General features: G+C 33.8%; 1 protein-coding gene and 1 long non-coding RNA gene across 11 annotated transcripts in view; one reads left to right on the top strand and one right to left on the bottom strand.

Moving 5' to 3' along the window:
* Positions 1-24,124, top strand: part of CDH18 (cadherin 18) — a 1,104,333-nt gene that overhangs the window by 590,942 nt on the left and 489,267 nt on the right. For 6 of the 10 annotated variants that reach the window (XM_017959453.3, XM_021940114.2, XM_017959456.3 and 3 more), the window contains one exon: positions 6,344-6,460. The gene's annotated coding sequence lies outside the window, so the exon portion shown is untranslated. The remainder of the gene's footprint in view (positions 1-6,343; positions 6,461-24,124) is intronic. The other 4 variants (XM_017959458.3, XM_021940116.2, XM_021940115.2 and 1 more) reach the window with 1 other exon arrangement.
* On the bottom strand, positions 132-7,301 carry LOC103884986. The gene is made up of 3 exons (XR_647857.3): positions 7,153-7,301; positions 2,082-2,115; positions 132-213 (listed from the first exon to the last, which is right to left on the bottom strand). It is a non-coding gene; the product is annotated as an uncharacterized LOC103884986 (long non-coding RNA).

Genomic DNA, 24,124 nt, shown 5'->3' with positions numbered 1-24,124 from the left:
CCGGCTGCCTTGTCGCTGGTATACATTTGGATTTTCTTATGCAGGAATGCTGCCATAGAGCCTATCGAATGCGAGTCTCAGAATCCAGCTGCGTGTCTGTTTATGTTTATCTGTGGCTGTGCTGTTGTCTTTCCTGAAGAAGTTGGAAGGATACTCTCTGCAAGGCACATTGCAATAGTGATGGCACGAGTATAAGCTGTCATTTATGTGTATCTGTAAAAGTGAAGGGACGCATGGTCAGAATAGAAACAGGGGCACTGAAATTGAATTTTTGATAGTGCTTTTTTTTTTTTTTTTTTTTTTTTTTTAATTATTGCCTTTCCAGTATCCTCTAAAATTACGTGATTTCTGAGCACCGAAACTGCAGCAGGACAAGCCTCATTTATATTCTTTCATTCTGTTTTTTTTTTTTTCTTCCCACGAATCCCAGCCTTAAATGCTTATTAAAGCTTAAGATGAAACTTTTGCTTCTTTTAAAGGGCACTTATAAATGATGCATGAAAAGAAATTAGGTAGGCTCCTGTGATCAGCAACACACTTTATTTATGTTTGTTAACTCCCATTCATTTCCCTTTCTTAACTTCTTGTTTGAGTATGGAAATAACTATTATTTTGTCTTGATTTTTATGTCTTCAAAACAAGGTAAAATGCCGTGTGTGTGTGTGTGTGTGTGTGTGTGTGTGTGTTGTGTACAGATGTGGCTCTAGGCAAATCTTTCATATGTAACAGGTGAAAAAATAGAATTTTATTAGCTAGGGCTATTAAAATATTTTTATTTCAATGTCTCATTGCATTTAATGTTGTAGTCAAGAATAAATGTTCCTTGCTTTTTCCCTGTTGGAAGTCAAGAAAAATAAAATAAAAATCTTAGCTAAAAGTATTATGGTTTTCGGTTTGCTCAGGTGATGGCATCACTGCTTTGAGCTGAGAGACAGATCCGAGGAAGATTTTGTTATGCAGCCAAAAAAACTAACTACAGGCTCTGACTGTGTTTTCAAACCTTTATTTTTCACTCTGGGATCACCCACGGATTTTTCAAAGCAGGGGGCTTTGCTCCTGCAATAATTGTTCTTTTATTTTAGTGTATTTGTCTTACCAGAGTAAATGCTTAATTCTAAATCAAGAGTTTGAGGTCCAGCCTAGATCTTACATATACCTTGTTGGGATGTGGGAGGAAGAAGGTAGGATGTGATACTCGTAGATAATTAGTTCCATTGTGTAACACTCTGGTGCTATCACCAATTATGATTGCAGTTGTCCTCAAGCCTCCTGTTATTTATTTAATTCTGGATATCTTAATAATAAATTAACCTGGGATAGGTCAACCGATATACTTCCTCCATAAGACATTCACTTAGTGCACCTTGGTGGGTATTTTATGAACCATACTTCTGATGCTTTTTCTCGGAGAAAGCTAACTTAAGAAACCAAACAAACAAAAAGGAACTGATACCAATGGTCAAGATTGATTGCCTATCTGAAAACAATGGGCGGTAGAAAATGAGCATTGACTGTTATACATGCAACAGAAATGCCCAGCTGAAGATAACCCAATAGCAAAGGAGAATATAATAGTGGAAGGACAGTGAGTGGCAGGAAACTCTAGCTGTAACTGTATCCAGTGCAGACTGATTATAATTAGCTATAGCAGTCACAAGCATGAACAATGGCAACCAGTGCTAGAATGAAGTCCATACATTGTGCAATTTGGAAATTATGATTCCTCTCCATGACTGATTTCAAATGGATATAGTGGACTTGTGAGAATACATGAGTCATTTATTCCAACTTTATACATTATTTAGATGAAAGCTGCTATAAATATGAAGTACTTTAGTCTCATTGGCTGATATAAATAGCATTATTAGGCTTTGCATTGATTTTTGCAGTCTAATGAATACAAACCACATGTGTGCAAGTTTTGGGACTCCCCAACAGTCCTTTATTTAACTTATTGGACAGGAGTATACCTTAAGTATCTGCAACCTGACTTAACTGTCTTTCGGACTCTAAACATGCATGGAACACTTCAACAGAGCTAGGATAAAATATATTGAACTTATTGACCAGGAAAAACTTACTTCTATTGAATCCATATATCTGATGCAGTGAAGTCTGGGGAAGAATGAGAGAGATTGAGACATTAAAGACAGAGCACATATATGGTATTCTTTTTCTTTTTTTTTCTTTTCTTTCTTTCTTTCTTTTTTTTTTTAATAAGTAGAGAACTTTAAGCCCTAGTGTGCTTAATTGTATGCCTTCATTATACTTTTCCATTATACATCTCTGTAGTACGACGTTCTAGATTAGGCCTTCTTAACCTTGGTGCTGTTGATATTGTGAGCTCTATCATTCTCCTGGGGGACTTTTCTGTGTATTGTAGGCTCCTTAGTAGCATACCTATTCTCTACCCACTAGATCCCAGTAGTAGCACCTCCAACTTGTGTCAATAAAAAAATCTCTCTGTACATTGTTCAACACTGTTAACTATCCCCTGGGGAGAGTGCAAAATTGCATTGAGAACCACTGCTTAGAGCAATTTTGAGCAGTAGTTCTCAATGCAATTTTGAGAACCACTCAGTGGGAACCACTGCTGTAAGCCAAATCAAAGGATGTATCTAGAAAAAGGTTCATGCGTATGCTGTTTGAGTAGGCAACTGCCCAGTCCAGTTTGGGTGCTCTACAGATAAATCCCCTCCTTTCGCTTTGATAATGAATATGTTTCAACTGGTAGGTGTTTTCCTAGATCCCTAACACAGTACTGTGAAAGATCTTGCCAGTAAACTGAGGGACGAGGGCTATATTATCATATGCTAGCATTTTTGGGACAAGAGGAAATTAAAACTTAGAGATAGTATAAATGTTGAGGTTAAAGGTTAATATAGAATGTGACTTGAGATTTATTCTTAAACAGTAACTATTATTAATGCTTAGTGTATATTTTAAAAATAATTTTTTAATGAATAGATTAATATGGATATATATGTACAACTAAAATTATATATATTTTTAGAAAGATATAGTGATATAGAGAGGCATACAGTCACATAAACACATGTGCACAAATATATATTTAAATAAAATAAACACAATTTCATAATATTACATGTAACTAATTTTGTAGGATGTTTGTCTTCCATGTGAATAGTAGAGAGGATACATGATTTTTTATGAGTCCAGTATGCCATTAGGCATATGTCTGATGCGTAGTTCAATGTTAAAGACATCCATTTGTTAGCAGGTCACTCATTAGGTCAAGGTACTTTGAATTGGTGGGTATCCCTGCCATATTTATTATTATGCATTTTGATTATTGCATATGATTGCATAGATATATTATCTATTTAAATAATCCCTTATTGCAATCTTTTTAAATGACAAAGAAAAGGCCAGCACAAGTTAAATAATTGAGAACCTCTATCACTGCTGGTAGTATTTTGACTTCTAAGTGTGGTACATGTTCCAGGAAGCTATTTCTGGGAAAATTAACAGATAGAGAGGAAATGTAGGAGCAGGTCTAAGAGGAGCATTTGCTCTAGTGCACCCTGACATGCTCGGATGTTGCTTCTGTGGATACTAGAAAGTTCTGATATATAAATTTCTACATTATTGAGCCACATAAATTTAGAAATTTCCTGGTAGGTCTGAGAACAAAATGAACAAAGTTTGATCCCTAAAAATATTGAGTGAAATATTTGCTTTAATCAACGTCCTTCAATGCCAGGACTATGTCTAATTCAAGCTTTTACTCGAAGCACATAGAATATGATAGATGAATTGTTGGTAAAATAAATTGAAGATATCCAGATGCCTCCACTGAAAAGAAATTCAACTATCATTTCTATTTCATTTTATGTTTAGATAATCATCAAGACTCTCAAATAGGTATTTATTGCCATTATTTTGAGGCCTTTAGGATTAATACAGATGACTTACGTATGACTTATATGTAACTATGCGCAATTAGATATTACTGATAATGTCATTTCATCCAATTATTTTCAGTCTACTTGATATTAAAAGTATTTTAAATAAAAAATCTAGGTTAGATCCACAGTTACTAGTGTGATATAAATGAGGTTGGAAGCCATTTTAATCCGTCAAATTATATATTTACTTTTTTTTTTTTTTTTGAGACAGAATCTCAGTCTGTCTCCCAGGCTGGAGTGCAGTGTCACGATCTTGGCTCACTGCAGGCTCCACCTCCCAGGTTCAAGCGATTCTCCTGCCTCAGCTTCCCGAGTAGCTGGGATTACAGGCGCCCGCCACCAAGCTCAGCTAATTTTTTGTATTATTAGTAGAGACGGGGTTTCTCCATGTTAGCCAGGATGGTCTTGATCGCCTGACCTTGTGATCCGCACGCCTTGGCCTTCCAAAGTGCTGGGATTACAGGCTTGAGCCACAGCGCCTGGCCTCAAATTATAATATTTTAAAGAATTTCTGAAACCAATGTTGACACAGTTATGATCAAACTTTTACTTATACTTACTCCTGCCTGGTGGAAGTAAAAATCAATATATTGATTTTAAAAAGCAATTTGCAACTCACTGTGAGAGATAGGAAAGGGTAGACTCCCTTATACACAACTTGTGAGAATAAATTAGGAAATAATTAAAAATATCACAAAAATAAAGAAACTTCTTAATAAGGTAAAATTAATTTAATAATTTGAATAAAGCAATGATAAATGTATGGCAATTAAATATAAATTATTAAGCTTAATAGTTAAATTGTATGCATGCTATAATTTTTTAAAAATTTTAGAAAAATTATTGTGAGAAAGAAATGTGAGTTTTCCAGATTTTTCTGTGTTGTTTATATTTATTTTTTAATATCTCATTAGTAGTTTTTACTAATGTGATATAATTTGAATGAGCCATGATAGTGTACATGAAAATATATTTTGGTTATAGTTAATTTTGCTGTTATGGAGTACCCACTTTTTGAGTCATTTGTTCTATTTAGCTGAGCAATAGATGGGAAAGCATTGTATGATTGAGGTTATAAAATAAACCAGTTCCCGGCCGGGCGTGGTGGCTCAAGCCTGTAATCCCAGCACTTTGGGAGGCCGAGACGGGCGGATCACAAGGTCAGGAGATCAAGACCATCCTGGCTAACACGGTGAAACCCCGTCTCTACTAAAAAATACAAAAAACTAGCCGGGCGAGGTGGCGGGCGCCTGCAGTCCCAGCTACTCGGGAGGCTGAGGCAGGAGAATGGCATAAACCTGGGAGGCGGAGCTTGCAGTGAGCTGAGATCCGGCCACTGCACTCCAGCCTGGGTGACAGAGCGAGACTCCGTCTCAAAAAAAATAAAAAATAAAAAATAAACCAGTTCCCAAAGACCAATCAGTAGAGTTTCCATTTTGGCAACTAAAATTCTACTTGCAGAAATTTTTTTAAGGCAAAAATAAAATCCAGTTACATATTAAATTATATTTTACCTGTTCTATAGTAAATTAAAATTTTGTATTCATTCATTCATGGAGGTTGCAATCTATTTGAGAAGAAAGCTGGTAAACCAGGGCATAATTAATATTTTATAGTATTTGTAGAAAATTGTTAAAGGGAAAAAATGAAAAAGCGATGCAGAAAAAAGATTGTCAAGAGATAGATGGTGGTTTGATATTTTATCTATTTGGCTAGGAAGCCCTTTCTAAGAAGAATACTTTGAATAAAGCCCAGGAGGAAGTATGTATATGAACCATGTTGATATCTCAGGAACAATATTCCAGGGAGTATGAAAAGCAAGTGCAAGAGTCCTAGGGAAGGGACACCCCTGGCTAGTTGACACACAACAAGAACAGCAGAGCTCAGTGAAGTAATTGAAATGGAGTGTTATGATCTGAATGTGTCCCTCAAAATCCATGTCTTGGAAAGTTAACCTCCAATGCAACAGTATTGGGAAGTGGCATCTTTTCAAAGGTGCTTAGGTCATGAGGATGTGAATTACAGCCCTTATTAAGAGAGCTTTTGGGAGTGGGTTCACTTGCTCTTGCCACAACATGAAGACCCAGCAAGAAAGCCCCCACCAGATGCCAGTTCCTTCAGTCCTGGACTTCTTAGCCTCCATAACTGAACTGTGAGGAAATAAATGCCTGCTCTTTGTAAATTATTCCTTCTGTGGTGTTTGGTTATAGCAGCAGAAAATGGACTAACAAATAGAATATAGGAGGTGATAATGTTAAGAAATAATAGAAACCAGATCATGTATAGATCCTGGATTTGTGTAAGAACTTTGGATTTTTCCTACAAGAGTATGGGTGGTATTTGGTCATTCTGAGCAGAGAGGTGACATTATCTGATCGATATTTCAACAAGAAACTCTTGCCACTGTGTTGCAGATAGACTGAAGAGGAGCAAGAACAGAAGCAGGGCCAGTTACAGATCCATCCCAAGAATTCCGAGGAGAGATGATGCTGTCTGCAGCAGAGTGACAGCAGTGGAGATTGAGAGAAAAGGTTTGATTCTGCATTTATCATGAAAATAAAGTTGGCAGGATGTGTTACTATTTAAGATATAAGTCTGATGGGATAAAGTGATGGGAAAGGGTACACTGTGATATTTGCATCCTAAACAATAAGAAGGAAGCAGTTGATATTCCCTAAGAAACAAAATACTTGAGGAGAATCAAGTTGGACAGGAGAAGGAGAGAGGCAGTAGAAACAAAGACCTGAGTTTTGCACATTTATAGACTGAGACGTCCAAGTGGGGATAAAATGGAGTCAGTGGAATACGCAACTGTGGAGTTGCAGGGAGAGCTTTGTGGTGCAGGAATAAAATAAAAATTCATGTGCAATATTAGATTGCACTTAAAGTGAAGATAATGAATATGAGAGAAAACGTTAAGAACATAAGGGACCGGAAGTGGAGCAACAAACACCTGTAGGTTGAAAAGACAGGGAGACACTAGCAACTAGGGAGTAGCTGTAGTGGGAGGAGGATGCTCTGGTGAGTGACTGTCTTGAAGCTTGGGAAGATGGATTTCAAGGAAGACTCTGTCTTAAAATACATTTAAATTATGGAAATGGAAACTCACAAATATGTATGAACACATATTCAACATATATTTAGTGTAATTTTTATTTTAGGTATAAACAGTAGATTTCCTTAATTAAAAAATGTTATCTTAAAAATTTTTACAGTTGCTTACCTTTTCTGATGTATGTATTTATGGAAATCATTCTGTATTCAAGGTGATTCCATTTGTTGGTGTCATCTATGATTCCTTTCAGCAGTGTTTTGTAGTTTTCCTTGTAGAGGTCTTTCACCTCCTTGGTTAAGTATATTCCTCAGTTTTGTTTTGTTTTGTTTTGGTTTTTGCTATTGTAAAAGGGGTTGAGTTCCTGATTTGATTCTCTGCTTGGTCGCTGTTGGTGTGTAGAAGAACTACTGATTTGTGCACATTAATATTGTATCTGGAACTTTGCTGAATTGTTTTATCAGTTCTAGGAGGTTTCTGGAGTAGTCTTTAGGGTTTTCTAGGTAAACAATCATATCATCAGCAAACAGTGACAGTTTGACTTCTTCTTTACCAATTTCAATGTACTTTCTTTCTTTCTCTTGTCTGATTGCTCTAGCTAGGACTTCCAGTACTATGTTGAAGCAGAGTGGGGAGAGTGGGCATCCTTGTCTTGTTCCAGTTCTCAGAGAGAATGCTTTCAACTTTTCCCCATTCAGTGTTATGTCAGCTGTGGGTTTGTCATAGATGGCTTTTATTACATCAGTGTGAGTCTGCTATTAGAAACAAATGGAACATTCTTGATGCCGTAAAAACAAATTTTGCCCGAAATTACTGGTGTAATCATCTATGTATTTTATTAGTCAATATATTTTATCTTCTATTATATTTATTAAGTTTACCTAAATTGGATGTTATAATTATTGCTTTTTCAGATCTGACTACTTTGCAGCATAAAACATATCTCTTTTAGTACTAATTCTTTTAAAATGTTCTTTGCTGACAACCCCAATTTACCCTACAAATGATTATAGTAAAAGAAGAATAGACAAGATACGAAGTTTCCCCAGCCAGTATATCAATTGAAAGACCGTATGTTTTTACTTTGCCATTTCCTAGTGATTTATGCCCAGACTTTTAAGTGCAAGGTAAATCATTAGGAACCAAGATATAAATCTATAGTTTCAGCAGAAGGTCTGAGGTGATTATTAAGTTGTGAAACTGATATTTTAGCAAATATACAAAATTATTGTATTGCAAGATGATTTCAGTATTGTTCATATGAATTAAAGTACTCCTTCATACAACTATCCCAAGACACATACATATACACATTCTGTCTCTCTCTCTCTCTCTCTCTCCCTCCCTCCCTCTCTGTCTCTCTCTCCCCCCCCATCTCTCTCCATCCCCACCAACAATCACTTTATGGCTTTATAATCACACTGTTTATTAAACTTAAGAGACAATAATCAGCTTGATTGGCTAGTTCTTTATCAACCAAGCTTCACTCAGAATAGTTATATTCTAAGATAAATTAAGTGATGTAGCTTCTGAAACTCACTCTATGAGCGAAGTTACAGCGATACTTCAAACATATTAATGTATAAGTGCTGCATGTGACTACCTTGAATGCTAGCATGGTAGGCGGAATAATGGTGCCCAAGATGTTCACATACTAATTGCTGTAACTTGTGATTATATTACATGGCAGTGGAGGGTTATGGTTGCAGATAGAATTAAGGTCGTTTATCAGAGAACCTAAATTAGGGAAATGATCCTGGATAAACTTGGTGGGTCCAATGTAATCCCAAGGGTCTTTAAAAGTGAAAGAGGGAGAAAGAGAGTTGGACACAGCGATCCCATCTGGGAAGGACTCAATCTGATTTTGCTGGTTTGGAGTATGAAGGAAGAGGGCCAAGTGCTTTGGTCAGCATCCAGAAACTGGAAAAGACAAAGGAAATGGATTTTCCCCTAGTGCCTCTAGAACGGAATACAGTCACGCTAACACTTTGATTTTAGCTCAGTTGAGACTTATGTCAGACTTCTTACCAACAGAGCTGCAAGATAATAACTTAGTGTTTTTTTAAACCACTAAATTCGTGGTGCTTTTTGGCAGCAGCAATGGAAAACTAATAAAACTAGCATATTGAGGTTTATGAAGTTCCTGCATATATATAAACAGCATATCATGTGAATTTTCCAAGGAGAGACATATAGAATGTTATTTAATCTGTAATAATTATACTGTCAATCTGGAATTGTTATATTACTCAAAAGTAAATTGATGAAACAGTCATATGAAACCTAAAGGTTAGTTTCCTGAAGGATGTTAAGTTTTCTCAAAAAGAAGGTAAATTTTATTCCTAATGAAAGAAAATAATTCATCCTACCTAATGAATACATTCTTGTCTCCAGTAATGATATATTATTACTGTTTATGTGAGTTTATTGAACTTCCAGTTCCTGTGTCCAAATGTAATTAAAATAGCATTGAATTATTTTGTACAGTCTTAGGTAAATTATTCAGTTATTCATCTATACAAACAATAAACAAAGTAATATATAGAATATGTTGCAAAATAAACATATTACCCTCTCCTTTTTACTTTTGTAGTGCAGGAAATAGTTACTCAACTTTTCACAGTGTCATTAAAAAAAGTGAATTTAATCGTAATAGAATATTTTATAGCTCAATTAAAAAATGTAACCTGGTATAATTAACAAAGATTGGCTTAGAATGAGAATATAGAAGTCTGTGTATGTTTACTGATCAAACTAATTTTTAACTAAGTGACTAGGATGCTGCTTAACCTTTTCAAAACTGCTAAATAGGGAAAAACTTATCCTCCCAGCTTGAATGGCATTATCTCGTGTTTAAATCATAACACCTATGAAAATATTAAGAGAAAAATGTCAAACAAATTTCAAGGGTATAAAAAAATAAAGGAATGGGTTAAGGCAAATTATCTAATTAAATCTGTCTGGTATCAATTTTATTTCTTTATTTAAAATATCTCATGGATATTGTTTGCTTATACCTGGTTATAAAAGCCCTCTTTAGCAGAGGATTCTAAAAGCAGTCATATGAATTGCCTGCCTGCCCATGAAACAATCCTAGACATGATGGAGTGTGCAAATGGACTGACATATACCAGTCTTCTTTAATCTGTCTGATTGGTCATCTTGGAAATACTGACGCAAATTGTCCATCTGAGTTTCCGTATTCTTTATCAGAGTGCCTCATTCAAATAATTGAATTCTAGGTAATAAAAAACGTGCAAATGAGCCAAAGCTTTGGGGAATAACTTCAGCTAAGTGCAAAGCCTGTGAAAGCACCAGTTTGCCGAGATTACGTCAGCATCTGATCTGCTTCCAAAGAACCTGGCTGGGTACTCAGAAGCAGAACCAACTCCCAATTATGTGTTCATTTCTGACACACAAGGAAGTGCCATTTTATTTTTCTCTTACTTGTTTCACTTTTCTGAATTATTGTTTTTGTTCTTTTAATTTCTTAAGTGACAGGTGTTTATTGTCACAAGTCAAATTATATTTTATTTCCCTTTCTTCAATCCCCACGGAGCTGAAATGTCTACAAACTGTATATCCACAAATTAATACCTTGTTTATCCATTTACACCTTTTTCCATAAACCTGAAAAAAAACATATATATGTAAACATGCAGACATTAATTTTATTCAGCTTTTTAAAAATCAAGTGTTATTTAACCCATACTATTCTACTTAATCCTTACTTAATATTAGATCTTTAAAATCTCTACAAAACAATGTATCAATCTGATGTGTTCTTGTCTTTATTTTTGCCTCATAACTCATTTTCGTCACTGTTTCTTTCTTTATATCCTGTCATGTTGCCATAAGTTAGTCTTATCCTTTGAAATTTGTAGGTATTCTTTTGTTTTCCTATTTTCAACTCTATATCATTATATTTCTAACAGTCTTATTTCTTTCCTCTGTCACTCTGGATTCTACCAATCTTTCTAATCCTCCCAATCCCCTCCAGTCCTCATTAATCCTCTTTTTTCAAAGACCATCTACCTTATACTACTAAAGAATATGCCTGAGTAATAGAGTCATCTGATCTTCTGAAACCCCTTAGTAAGACTAAGTCCAAATTCTTTCCCTGAAATACTGCAGCTGACAATCTTCAATTGGCGATTCTTTGAGACCGTTGAAAGGTTATAGCTATTAGTTGACTACTGTGTCCACTTTATACTGAAACAACAAATGTGTGTGTATGTGCGTGTGTGTGTGTGTGTGTGTAGATAAAATGTATTCTTCCCCTCAATCTCTTTTTTTTTCTGTAATTATGTAGATTGCCAGAATCGGTGAGCTTTTTGCATTTGCTTTGTCTGTGATATCTAAAGACCTTTTTTTTTTTTTTTTTTTTTTTCCCTGGATCTTTTTAATGTATTATGTAAAGTAAAATTTAAATTAGTTTTTTTTTCAGAGTTTTTAAACAGAATTTATGGAAGTTTAATTAAGAATTCTTTAATTTGAGCCATTTAACACTCACTCAGGTAATAAAAGGGAAAAGAAGTATGACACAATAAGAATCAATAGAATATGAACTTCACTGGGTCGAAATTTGCTAAGTATGAATCACCGTTTCAGATGAGGTGCTCTCGCCAACTTCAGACGCAGTTCTTATGTGACTGTGACTCTAGAAATATGTAACCGTTAGGAATAGCTTGTTTCTCTGGGAAAGCATCTCACTCCATTTTCAGTCCGGTGCTAAAGAGGATTTAATGTGTATGCAAAAAGGTATTTTTAACACTTAAATTTGGTATTAGCATCCTGGATGTGCTGACTCTTCCAAGTGTAAAATTGTGCTTTCAGAAAGAAGTAAACTAGGACACTTTGTCAGCATCCTAGAAATGATACCCATTCTTTTACTAAAAGGAATGCCAAACATTTAAAATGAAAAAGTAATGCATTAACTAAATGGAAAAGCCAGATTGTTCTAATCGATAAACTCTACAATAATAGTTTGTCCTTAGCTAATATGTGTTTATATCTCTAATTTATTACCAACTGCAAAAAAAATATTATTTGTAAAAATTTTATTACCTAAGAGACATAAAATATTTAAAATAACAGTTGCTTCAGATCAAATTGTGTTTGTTATTGAACTTTCTGCTCTAAATGCTCAACCTAGACCTTGCCTTTCATTGAAAATACATTCACTCAGATATTTTTATAGTACACAATCCTCCTACAGACCTCATCATTTACTTTTTCTTCATACTTATTTTTCATCTAGAACCACTCAATTTTTCCCAACATATTGAATTTTATTTAAAAATCACTACATAAGAAAATTACAGTTTTATGACATATAAAAGTGTATTATTTTGGCAAAATGAATGTCAACGTACAAAAATATAAAAATTTAACAGAATTTTTATTAAGTACAATGTGGAGACATGGTATGCTGAAAAAATCATAGAAATTATTTAAGAAAAATGTATACTTTGAACTCAGATTTTATATCTCATTTAGTTAATGTTATATTTATATAATGTATCATTTATAATTTACTTGTGCATGCATAGTCAACCAGATTAACTGCCAGTATTTTCTGGAACCTCAACATGTAGTAATCATTTTTTTATATGACATATCCTTCTTGGCCTACTGCACTGGAGTGTAGGTAGATATCATTAACTTCATTTTGTAGAAGAGTAAATTTAAGTCATAGAAATTCCTAGACGGCTCTACGGGATACACTTACTTAAAAGTAGCCAGGTCAGAATGGAGCATGCCCAGCTTTCCTCTTCTATCCATAATGCCTCTTCACCGACCAGCACCCACACTCACTGCACCCTGGATCCCAGCTGATGGGCTCACGTCACATTTCAGAAAAGAATTTTCTAAATCGATGGGATAGTGACAAGCTCACTTCTACCAATCTATATGAACTAGTACCAACATTCCAATCTCTTGCCTCTATTCAAATTATAGTGAAGGACAACACATGCTGTATCTGCACCTCCTTCTCAGGATTCTGCCCCCATACCCTCCCTGACTTCTCTCTTTAATTGGCTACATCATCAAAGTATCACTCTCTAATGATCCTTCCCGTAAGTGTGCTCTGGAAACTTCCATCTTTTTTTTTTTTGGAGACAAGATCTTATTCTGTTGCCCAGGCTGGAGTGCAACCTCTGCCTCCTGGATTCAAGTGATTCCCCTGCCTCAGCCTCCCTAGTAGCTGGGATTACAGCTGTACATGACCATGCCTTGCTGATATTTGTATTTTAGTAGAGACAGGGTTTCACCACGTTGGCCAGGGTAGTCTCAAACTCCTGAACTCAAGTGATCTGCCCCCTTCGGCCTCCCAAATTGGTGGAAACTTCCATCTTTAAAACACATCTGGGGACACCACCACCTATTTACTCTGCTCAGATTTAACATGTTTCTGACATCTGAGTAAATGATCCCATTTGTACCAGCTGAAAACTGACAGAGATCCTTTACACCTTTGTCACTCTTATCCCTCCTATCACTGTCAGGTCCTATATGTTCTAACCCTAAAATATTTTTAAAATATGTTCACTACGTGTATCTCTGCTACCACCCTACCGGTTCAAATCCTGATCTCTTCTATAATGATTTCTTTCATTTGACTTGCATCAGCAAATACCCTTCTCAAATCATTCATATATTCATATGACAATCAGCAAATACTTCCTATAAGTATAAATCAGTAGATGTTGTTCCTCTCTTTCAAAACTCTTCCAAGGATCCCAATATGAAAAACAAGAGATTGAATTCTTGCCATCACCTCAAAAACTTCTTATGTTCTCATCTAGCCTCCCTCTCCAACTTGATCACTATCTATGCTCATTAAGTGACAGTTTTATCCCCTCCTTAAATATGCTAAGCAGTTGAACTTGCTTATTCCTTTAGTCTGAATGTCCTTCTCTCATATTTTTTACCGCAACCTTCTTGTCCTTCATGCTCTTCTCATCCTATTAAAAACCAAACCCTTTTCCCTAAAGTAGTTCTGTATCACACTAGCCAATTTTTCGTGTTCTTCAATACTGTTTATTAGCTTATTCCTTTCCTTTTTTCTCACCTCCAAGTAAAAAGTAAACCTTCCTTAACCCAGGATATTGAGCATTCACTTACCTTTGGATTTCCAGGGTTTAAGATATTTCCTGCCACACAGCCCATACTATATCTCAGAAAATAAATTTGAAGTACATCACACATAGATAATAGGGCTCAAGTGAATACCATACATAGGTAACCATCACTCATATAAAATGGAATATCACCTGCATTCCTGAAGCCTACCTTTTGGACTTTTATCCTCACTTCTAACAGTATACGTGGCATTTGCCTGTGTATTTAAAATAAACCAAATTATACAGTATTTTTCCATTGAAAAATATTTCCACAGTATTTTTCTATTGGCTTTTTAACATTACTTTTGTAAAAAGCATCCATTATGTGGAATGAATCAGGTGATTAAGCATTTTCATTCCTGTAGATCATTCCATTGTATAAATATACTATAAGTTATTTGTTCTACTGCTGAAAGGCTTTTGTGCCATTTCTATTATTAACTATTAACTGTAATGTTAGTAATTAATATTATTGACTATTATTTGAAATAATAATAGAAATGGCACAAAAGCCCTTCAGTAGTAGAATGGATAATTTCTGGTTTATTTACTATTGTATTTAATATTTACTACTATTCTATTTACTATTTCTATTAAAAACTTTTACAAATAATGTAACTATGAACATTCTTGTATTTGGCTTTTGGAGAAAATATGTGTGCCTTTTTACTGGGTATATATTGTAAGTAGAATTGTTACATTATAAGGTATGTGTATATTCAGCTTTAATAGATAAAGACAAATCATATTCCAAAATGGTTCTACTAATTTATGCTCCTACATCATTATGAGATATATTCTTGTTATTGTCTGTCTTGTTCATTTTAGTCATTCTGGCAGGTATGTAGTGGTATCTCATTGTATTATTCCCCAAACTGTATTTTTAATCTTCAAAACTGCAGTAAAATTTGAAAGAATACTGTAGTGAACATTCATACTCTTAAAATGGAGTCATCAGTTGTTTTAATTTGCCACTTTTGCTTTATTGATCATGCACCGCCTTAGTTTTTCTAACTGTTTGAAAACAACTTTTACCCTTTGGATGCAGACTTTCAATGATAGAAAATTGAAAAGCTTTCTGAATTTATAGACTTAGTAATTTTGACATTTAGTGAACATTTTCTTGATTTACTTTAATAGTTTTGCAAGTAGAATGGTAAGATGCAATATAAATACAATATACTAAGTATATTTGTTTCAAGATGCTAAGGAAACAAATTTTGCTTTGCAACTTGTGAGGATAATATATAAATGAGAAAACAAAGGCTGTGCTAAAAATAAACAAGCTCATTCATTTTGTTCATCATATTTAAAACATGAATCAGGCTTGAAATGCCATTTACAGATAATGCCACCACCAAAGGAAGAATATCGCATTTTCTTTGTATCATCCTTGTTTACTTAGTACAAATATAGTTATTAACTGCCAAATAATGGTAGTTTAGACCTCAGAAAGCACATTTGTATTTTTAAAACTTGAATAGGCTTCCCTTTATATGTAGTTCTTACTGGTATAATGGAGACTCTGATGGTGAAGCTAAACTGTTGCACCATTTGGCAGGTCACCTCGATTCACATTTCTTTCTCTCTCTCTCTCTCTTTTTTTAAATTTTTTTTAACGTTTAATTTCAGAGGTTCAAGTTCAGGTTTGTTACATAGGTAAACTTGTGTCATGGAGATTTGTTGTACCAATTATTTCATCACCCAGGTGTTAAGCCTAGTACCCATTAATTGTTATTCTTGATCGTGTCTCCCTCCTCCCACCCTCCACGTTCTGAAGGGCCCCAGTGTGTGTTGTTCTCCTCTGTGTCCATATTTTCTCATCATTTAGCTCCCACTGATAAGTGAGAACATGTGGTATTTGGCTTTCATTAGTATGTTTCACGGTATGTTTTATAGTATGTTTCATAGTATGTTTTTATGACCAATAACCTCCACTGATGTATTAAGTTTCACAAATGATCTTTCTGTTGCCTTTCTTTCATTCTTTTAAGCAAATTATCTTTTTATATATAAATCAAATTAATATGTGAAGCTCTAATAATATATTTTAAACTTTGCTTCTTACAAAACCTTTCTGGGGGCATTGAAGTTTTTTTGCTGATTAGGTTTATAAGTGATGTGTGTGAATTCATCCCTATACACTAGCTCTTGAACAAATGAAGTTGCAAGTCACTTTTGAAAATTCTATTTTAATTGTTATTTTATACTAGAAAATGTTATTTGTATGACATTTACTTAGAACAAGCAAACTGGATACTAGTTCTATTATATATTCTGAGTATTCAGAATTTTATTTTTGTCTAGTAGACTAGCATTCCATCAATAAGCATGCTTTGCTTTAATTGGGGGTAGAATGGGTTAATTTGCTTTTAAATGGGCTATTTTTAAGACATCATGTTAAAAATATATTTCTTTTAGAAAAAAATCTAAAAATAAGAAAGACTTATTCTCCAGAGGCTAGAGAAGAAATAATGGGATTGCTGCACAAACTTTAATAATATATTTTGTTTTCTTATAAAATAGCATCACTCGTCTCTAATGGAAATATTCTTCTCTATCTGTTTTTAAAAAGTTTTCTGTATTACCTATATATGTCAACAAGTTAGTCTTCACTAAAATTCTAATTTTTTCTATTTTCTCGATTATTTTAACACATATATTTATATATATTTAATATTTAGAATATTATTTAATCTCAAAGATTAAATATTTTACAGTATAAATAAATGTATTAAAAACTATTTTCTTGATAAGGATTTTCAAAAAAGCTTGTGAACTGTATTCCCAAGAGTCTCATGAACTTAGCATTTATATATTTATTCATTTCATTTAGGTCTTTTATAGTTGCCATCAGTTTACCCACAACACCACATACCCTTTTAAAAGAAAATGTAATACAGTAATAGTTTCAAAACCTTAAGGTAACAATTTAGGGAGTTTCCTATCTAATATACCATATACCAAGTTACCTAATTATATTTTAAAATTTTGATTTTTCACTTGTGATCTTAAATGAAAAAATATTTCTGCAAAAGTGTAAAATGCTTAAATATATATTGAGCAGAAGGATATTCTCTCTTATTGCTAAATTTAATTTTAAATATGGAAATGCATAACATTTATTATTAAATTATAAATATGAAGATGACTGTACTGTGACAATATCAGTGGTTTTTAGGAAAAATACTTATTATTTATGTTTGTAGTCTTGTGATATTTATTTATAATATACATTAATACTATAATTTATTATAATTTATTCATTGATGAATTTGCTTCTTTCTGTCTATTTCATTCTGAGCCTTTTTTATTCTTGCTGCCCTGGAGCTGTAGGTGCTTCTTAATGGTTCTTTACTGACACTTGTTTCTCACTCCCCTGTTCAGCTCATCAACTTTCATGGTTATCACTCATGTAATTTTATTACTCCATGTATCTACCTCTGTCCTTTAACCTCCAATCTGGTCTTTTATTTCCACCCATCAGCAGACCATCTCCACTGTCTTATGCTGTTCTATTCCTCAAACTTATTGAATATAAAACATTCTTGGATTTTTAAATGTTTATATTACTCTAATAAGGTGTTAATTTGTCAACTTTTTAGGACACCTTCTTTTGTGATCAAAGAGTATCAATGTTCCTTATGATGTAGATGAAAATAGGTGCTATGCCGTCTTTTATTTTTCTGAGACCAACATGATTTTATATAAGTATGAATGTGAGAATCAGTCACAAATTGTTTTGAAGCTTGGTAAATTAAAGTTTATATCACCACAGGCAAGTTATATAATTTTCTATCTGTACAATATGTACAACCCAAACCAAAAGAATGAAAATTTCATGATTCTAGAAGAGAACACAGTGTCAAGCACACAGAATTCACTCAGTAAAACAGGTTTCATCATGATTTCTATTCTTATCAGTTGAATTAATCTTCTGTATTTTTCTAATTATAACATTGGCATCACCATGATTTCTTTAAGGTCAAAAGTCTAAAATAATATTGAATATTTCTCCTCTAATCTGTTTCTATTTTTTCATTTTTGTAATTAATGTATCCTTTAGATGCAAATTTCTGTATCAAGTAACTATCATATCAATATCGTTAATCTCTCCTATTTAGTTTACAATAGCTTTTATAGCATTCATTCTCACTTTCCTTTATTATAGTTTTTTTTTTTTTACCTTTCTTTTAAACCTAAGTGTAGTGCATACTGCTTCAGAATAAATATGACATTATTATTTTCTTTTTTATGTCACCTAGACCTGGTCTTATTGCAAATATATTATATGTATGTGCCATAAATTTTAATTAATTGGTTTGGTATTCCTACATTTTTTCACTAATATTTGATATTAACAATAGTGTATATTCAATCTAACTGTAATTTTTGTTTATGTAACCATCTTTTATTATGTTTCCTTTTAAAATAAACTCTCAAAATATGACAATACTCTTAAATAACTTTAAAATAGCTCATCAGTATTGTTAATTAAGCGAAATACTTTATTTCTTCGTTATTTACTGTAGGTGAATAAGCAGGCACATATAACTCTTGAAAATAATAACTAGTAGTTTACTATTGGAAAGAAAATCTGCTCCAGATAAAACAGGCTTTGAGCTGATTTCCATCAGTAAAATTTTCTACATCTAGAATCCCTTTATTAAGAAGAATTGTTTTTTTTTTCTTTTAATGATTTAGCAATTTTGCTACTTTATTTATACCATGTGATTGATATGGTGATTTGCTAAATATATCATCTCCATGCTTCAAGTACTGTATATAGAAGAAAATAACCAATCTATAACATCCAATTGGAATATAGAATTATGTGTATTAGCTGATGTAACATTAAAGAGTGATAAACCTTTTTCTTATCCAGATTTATGAGCTCTTAATCTTCTCTCAGGCCTTCATACTTTTAGTGATTAAAGATTAGAAGCCTAACTAATATCCATGAAATTGTGACATGTTTTTCTCTCTGAGCAAGAGCATTATTGCATATATTATTTTTAATCTCATCATAATTGAATTAAATAATCTGAACACAACAGCTGTCCAGAAATAAGCATATAGTATGTTTTAATGACCAATAACCTCCACTGATATACCAGGTTTTGCAAATGACTTTCTGTTGCCTTTCTTTCATTCTTTTAAACAAATTGTCTTTTTGTATATAAATCAAATTAGTATGTGTAGTACGAAGTTCAAACTCACACAACAAAATTAATTCGTTTTCTCTCCTGAAAGCCTTTTTCTTTTTTTTATGAAAGCCACATACCATCTATTCGTATTTACTACAGGTTGTTGTCGTTGTAGAAAAAGAAAAGAAAATTGTGTGTTCTGTTGTACTGCATGCACACCTTCTCTGTCATGTAAGTGTCACTCAGAGAGAGGTAGCTGTTTATTGACATGGCGGGACAATATACTAGGAAATGCTGTCCTCTGTCCAGTTGCACTTTTGTCCCCACAAGAACCTCACACCTGTCTCTTTCTACTTGCCCCTCTCTTTCTACCTGCCTTTCTCTTCCTCCTTCTTCCTTAAATGTAACCTTATGGAGAAATGTAGCCTTCAGGACAGTGAAACTGTTGACATACTGTACAGTTTTTGTACTTTTCTCTACTAATTATCAGAATAAAAAAAAATCTAAGAAATCACCCCGGTAATTCTAGCACACTGATTCAACTTTAATAGATATTTTGCTAACAGATGATACTATTTATTAAATCTACAAATTATAGTTATCTGCTTGTGATTTTCTATCAGGAGAGTATGTTTCCATATTTTCAACATATCGTAAAGTCAGATATAGTTTATGTAAAGTCATCAAGCCATTTAAAACATTGAATACAGCAAAGTTCAGATTTAGAGTTTTTCTTATTTGTCAGAATTGTTGAGAAAATCCACTCTGTGTAGGTCCCATTATATTCTTACATATGTGGCTACATTTATTCACTTATATACACATAAGACTTACTGTTTATTATGAATTTCCAGAGGTTTGAAACTTGTGTTTTCATAAAATAGCTTATAGCATTGTTAAGTTTGCATTGTTCATTTTTATTTTATTCTTCATAGAGTGAGATAGATCTATTGTTTAAAACGCTGGTGTAGAAAACATATAAACTACAAAATAAAGATATCCTAAAATCCCCCCACTCATAGATAATCTCCACAAAAACTTAGATAAATATTGTTTTAAGCAAATGTGCTGTATAAGTACAATCATTTTATGGTACATATTGCATATATGTGGATTTTGAATAAATTTTGCACCTACTAATACATCATTGAATGTTTTAATAAACTTAAGTATTTAAATATAATGCTATTTAAATCCCTTATATCTTTAATGGTCATATCAGAATTTATTCATCTAAATTATTATGTTTGGCTCTTTAGTTTATTTCTATTGCTACTGCCAACATTGCTATGGTCATTTTGTTCAAATTGTTTTGTATTTCTGATTTTTTCTTAGTTTAATTTCTATAACAGAATTAGCCAAAATATGTAAAATTTTTTCGGGTTTAGATACACAGTTCCATATTATACCTCAAAATTTACATTCAAGCATTCAAGGTTCTCTCTCTTTCTCTCTCCCCTTTCCTTCTTTCTTCTTCTTCTTCTTCTTTTCTTTTTTTTTTTTTTTGGACAGAGCCTTGCCCTGCCATCCAGGCTGCAGTGCAAAATCCCACTCACTGCTGCCTCAACCTCCCAGGCTCAAGAAATCCTCCCATCTCAGCCTCTTGAGAAGCTGAGACTATCTCACGATCAAACAGTCCTCCCACCTCAAGTAACTGGGACTACAGGCAGATGCCACCACACCCATATAATTTCTTTTTCTTTTTTTTTTCCTGTAGAGACAGGGTCTCACTATGTTGCTCAGGCTGGTCTTGAAATCCTGGGCTCAAGTGATCCTTCCACCTTGGCCTCTCATAATGCTGGGATTACAGGAATGAGCCACTGCACCTGACCATCAAGTTCTTTTCAACTTGTCTGCATGACAAACCAAAGTTGTGCAGTCATTAACAACTCATGTAACTGAATCTATTATATTGTGAAACAACATATATCTGATATGTCCTCTTTTTTATATCATGTTCTAGTTTTCAAATTTTTAAATCAAATGATAGACTTCATAAACATTTACAAAATCTGTGTTTTTGTCTTTGTCTTTTGATATGGTTTGGCTGTGTCCTCACTCAAATCCCATCTCAAATTGTAATTCCCAGGCAATCCTCACATGTTGAGAGCAGGACCTGGTAGGAGGTGATTGGATCATGGGGGCACTTTCCCCTATGCTAGTGTCTTGATACTGAGTTAGTTCCCAGGAAATCTGATGGTTTTAAAAGGAACTCTTCCCCCTTTGCTCTTTTCTCTCTTTTGATCTGGCCACTTTGTGAAGAAGATGCCTGTTTCTCCCTCCATCATGATTGTTAAGTTTCTTGAGGCATCCCCAGCCATGCAGAACTGTGAGTCAATTAAATCTCATTTCTTTGTAAATTGCTTTATTTGCCCATTCTCGTGCTGCTAATAAAGACATACCCAAGACTGGGTAATTTATAAAGGAAAGAAGTTTAATTGACTCACAGTTCAGCATGGCTAGGGAGGCCTCAGGAAACTTACAATCATGGCTGAAGGAGAGGCAAACATGTCCTTCTTCACATGAAAGCAGGAGAGAGTAGAATGAGAGCTGAGCAAAAGGGGGAAAAGACCTTTATACAACCATCAGATCTTAAGAGAACTCACTCACTATCACTAGAACAGCATCATAAGTGTAACTATCCCCATGATTCTATTACCTCCCACCAGATCCCTCCCATGGCAAGTGGGGATTATGGGAATTCAGTTACTGCAGTTCAAGATGAGATTTTGGTGGGGACACAGCCAAACCATATTGATTATCCAGGCTCGGGCAGTTCTTTATAGCAGTGTGAGAACAGAATAATACATATTTCATATCACTATTATCACCTTCCAACATCATTGTAGTTTTAATACCTTGAAGTGAAAAGTTGGATAGAACAAAAACTGCTTAAGAATTGTTTTAAACCTTCATAAATGGAAATACTATAAAATTATGATTGTGTGTAAGGAACTGTGTGATTTCAGCGAATGAATGGTTGCATAGACATTAGCCTGTATTTGTGGGCTCTGCTTATTGAGGCTTGATGTTCATATTTCAGTTTTTGTTTTTCTTGTCAGATCTCTTGTTAGCAATGATTATGGATCAATTTTAAACTAGAAATAAGAAAATACATTTAAAAATCAAATATGAAGAAAATACACTGAGTTGTTTTGTCAGGCTATCAGGTCAATGAGTCTCAAGAGAAAGGATAGCAAACTCAATAACGTCTTTCCTGCCTTGGTGAATTAGATGAGACATTGTATCATAAATGAATTATGCATTATGAATACTTTAAATAATATTCTTTGAGACTTATGTATTCCACAGAATCGCCTTAAGATTTTTTTTTTTTTTAGTTAGTTTTTGAGACTGAGTCTTGCCCAGACTGCAGTGCAGTGTTGCAATCTCGGCTCACTACAACCTCTGCCTCCCAGGTTCAAGAGATCCTGTTGCCTCAGTCTCCTGAGTAGCTGGGATTACAAGCACCCACCACCATGCTCAGCCAACTTGTTTGTATTTTTAGTAGAGACAGGGTTTCAACTTGTTGGCCAGGCTGGTTTCATACTCCTGATCTCAAGTGATCTGCTTGCCTCAGCCTACCGAAGTGCTAGGATTAAAGGCGTGAGCCACCACGCCCAGCCTCCTTATTTCTGAAAAATAAAATACGAATGCAATGTAAAATTTTATGCTGAGTCTAAATATGTCAAATATTCTTAAAGGAAATGGATTTTGTAATTTTTTTTTGCTTTTTGACATTTATTCTCTAAATTATGAAATAATCAGTGGTTCATATTATCTCTTCGCTTTAATTTATTAAATGTAAATAGTAAATCTGAGTAGCAAATATATTTTTCCATCTTTAAAACCCAAAATTTGATACTCATGCAAAATATGAGAGAGAAATAGAGATAAAAGAATATTCCATAAATAATTTACATAAAAGCACTTATCAAACAATGGAGAAGACTTCCCATTCAAGGTTAAAGAAGAGACATTATACTAAATTATGGCAATCTTGGGGAAATCAATTAAAATTGTATTTCTTTAAACAAAATAATGTACTGAGAATCAATTATAAAAAGATCATAACATATCAAAAGGAATGACAACAGAATATTTATAATATCTACAGAAGAGAAGGTTAACAAAAGCTTCCAAATTTTATTTAAAAACCTTGCAGAGAAAAAATTGTTTGGCTTAAAAAATACAAACTTAGAAGTAAAAAAGCAAAAGCTAAAGAAGGTTATTGCAATAATTACTGAAATCTAGATTAAGGGTCAATTATTTTATTACATGACCATAATAAAAACTTGAAAAGCCTTTTGAGCTGCAATCCGGACTACAAAATGATATTATTGTATATGGTATATATCAAAACATTAAAATTAAAAGAATCATGAAACACGACAGGCAACAGACAAAATAATATAATCATGAGTAATGTAATCACTATAAATTCCAGGCTTATGTGAAATTACAATAATTATATTCATGATGAAGATAAGAGATTATCTTTCTAATTTTAAATGTGAAACAAAATCCAGTGCTGATGACATTGTGCTGAAGTGGGCACACTCCATCGTTGCCAGTGGCATGACAATTTCACAACTGATATTGACCAATAACATATATACAGTTATGTGTCAGATAATGAAGTTTAGGTCAATAACAAACCTCTCATATTACGGTGGTCTCATGAGATTATAATGTAGTTGGCTGGGTGCATTTGCTTACGTCTGTAATCCCAGCACTTTGGGAGGCCGAGGCGGGTGGATCACAAGGTCAGGAGTTTGAGACCAGTCTGGCAACATAGTAAAACCCCGTCTCTACTAAGAATACAAAAAAAAATTAGCCAGGCGTGGTGATGTGCACCTGTAGTCCCAG

This window comes from Papio anubis, chromosome 5 (genome assembly GCF_008728515.1).
Source record: "Papio anubis isolate 15944 chromosome 5, Panubis1.0, whole genome shotgun sequence".
Classification (NCBI taxonomy): Eukaryota; Metazoa; Chordata; class Mammalia; order Primates; family Cercopithecidae; genus Papio; species Papio anubis.
This window is presented reverse-complemented; position numbering and strand designations above follow the sequence as displayed.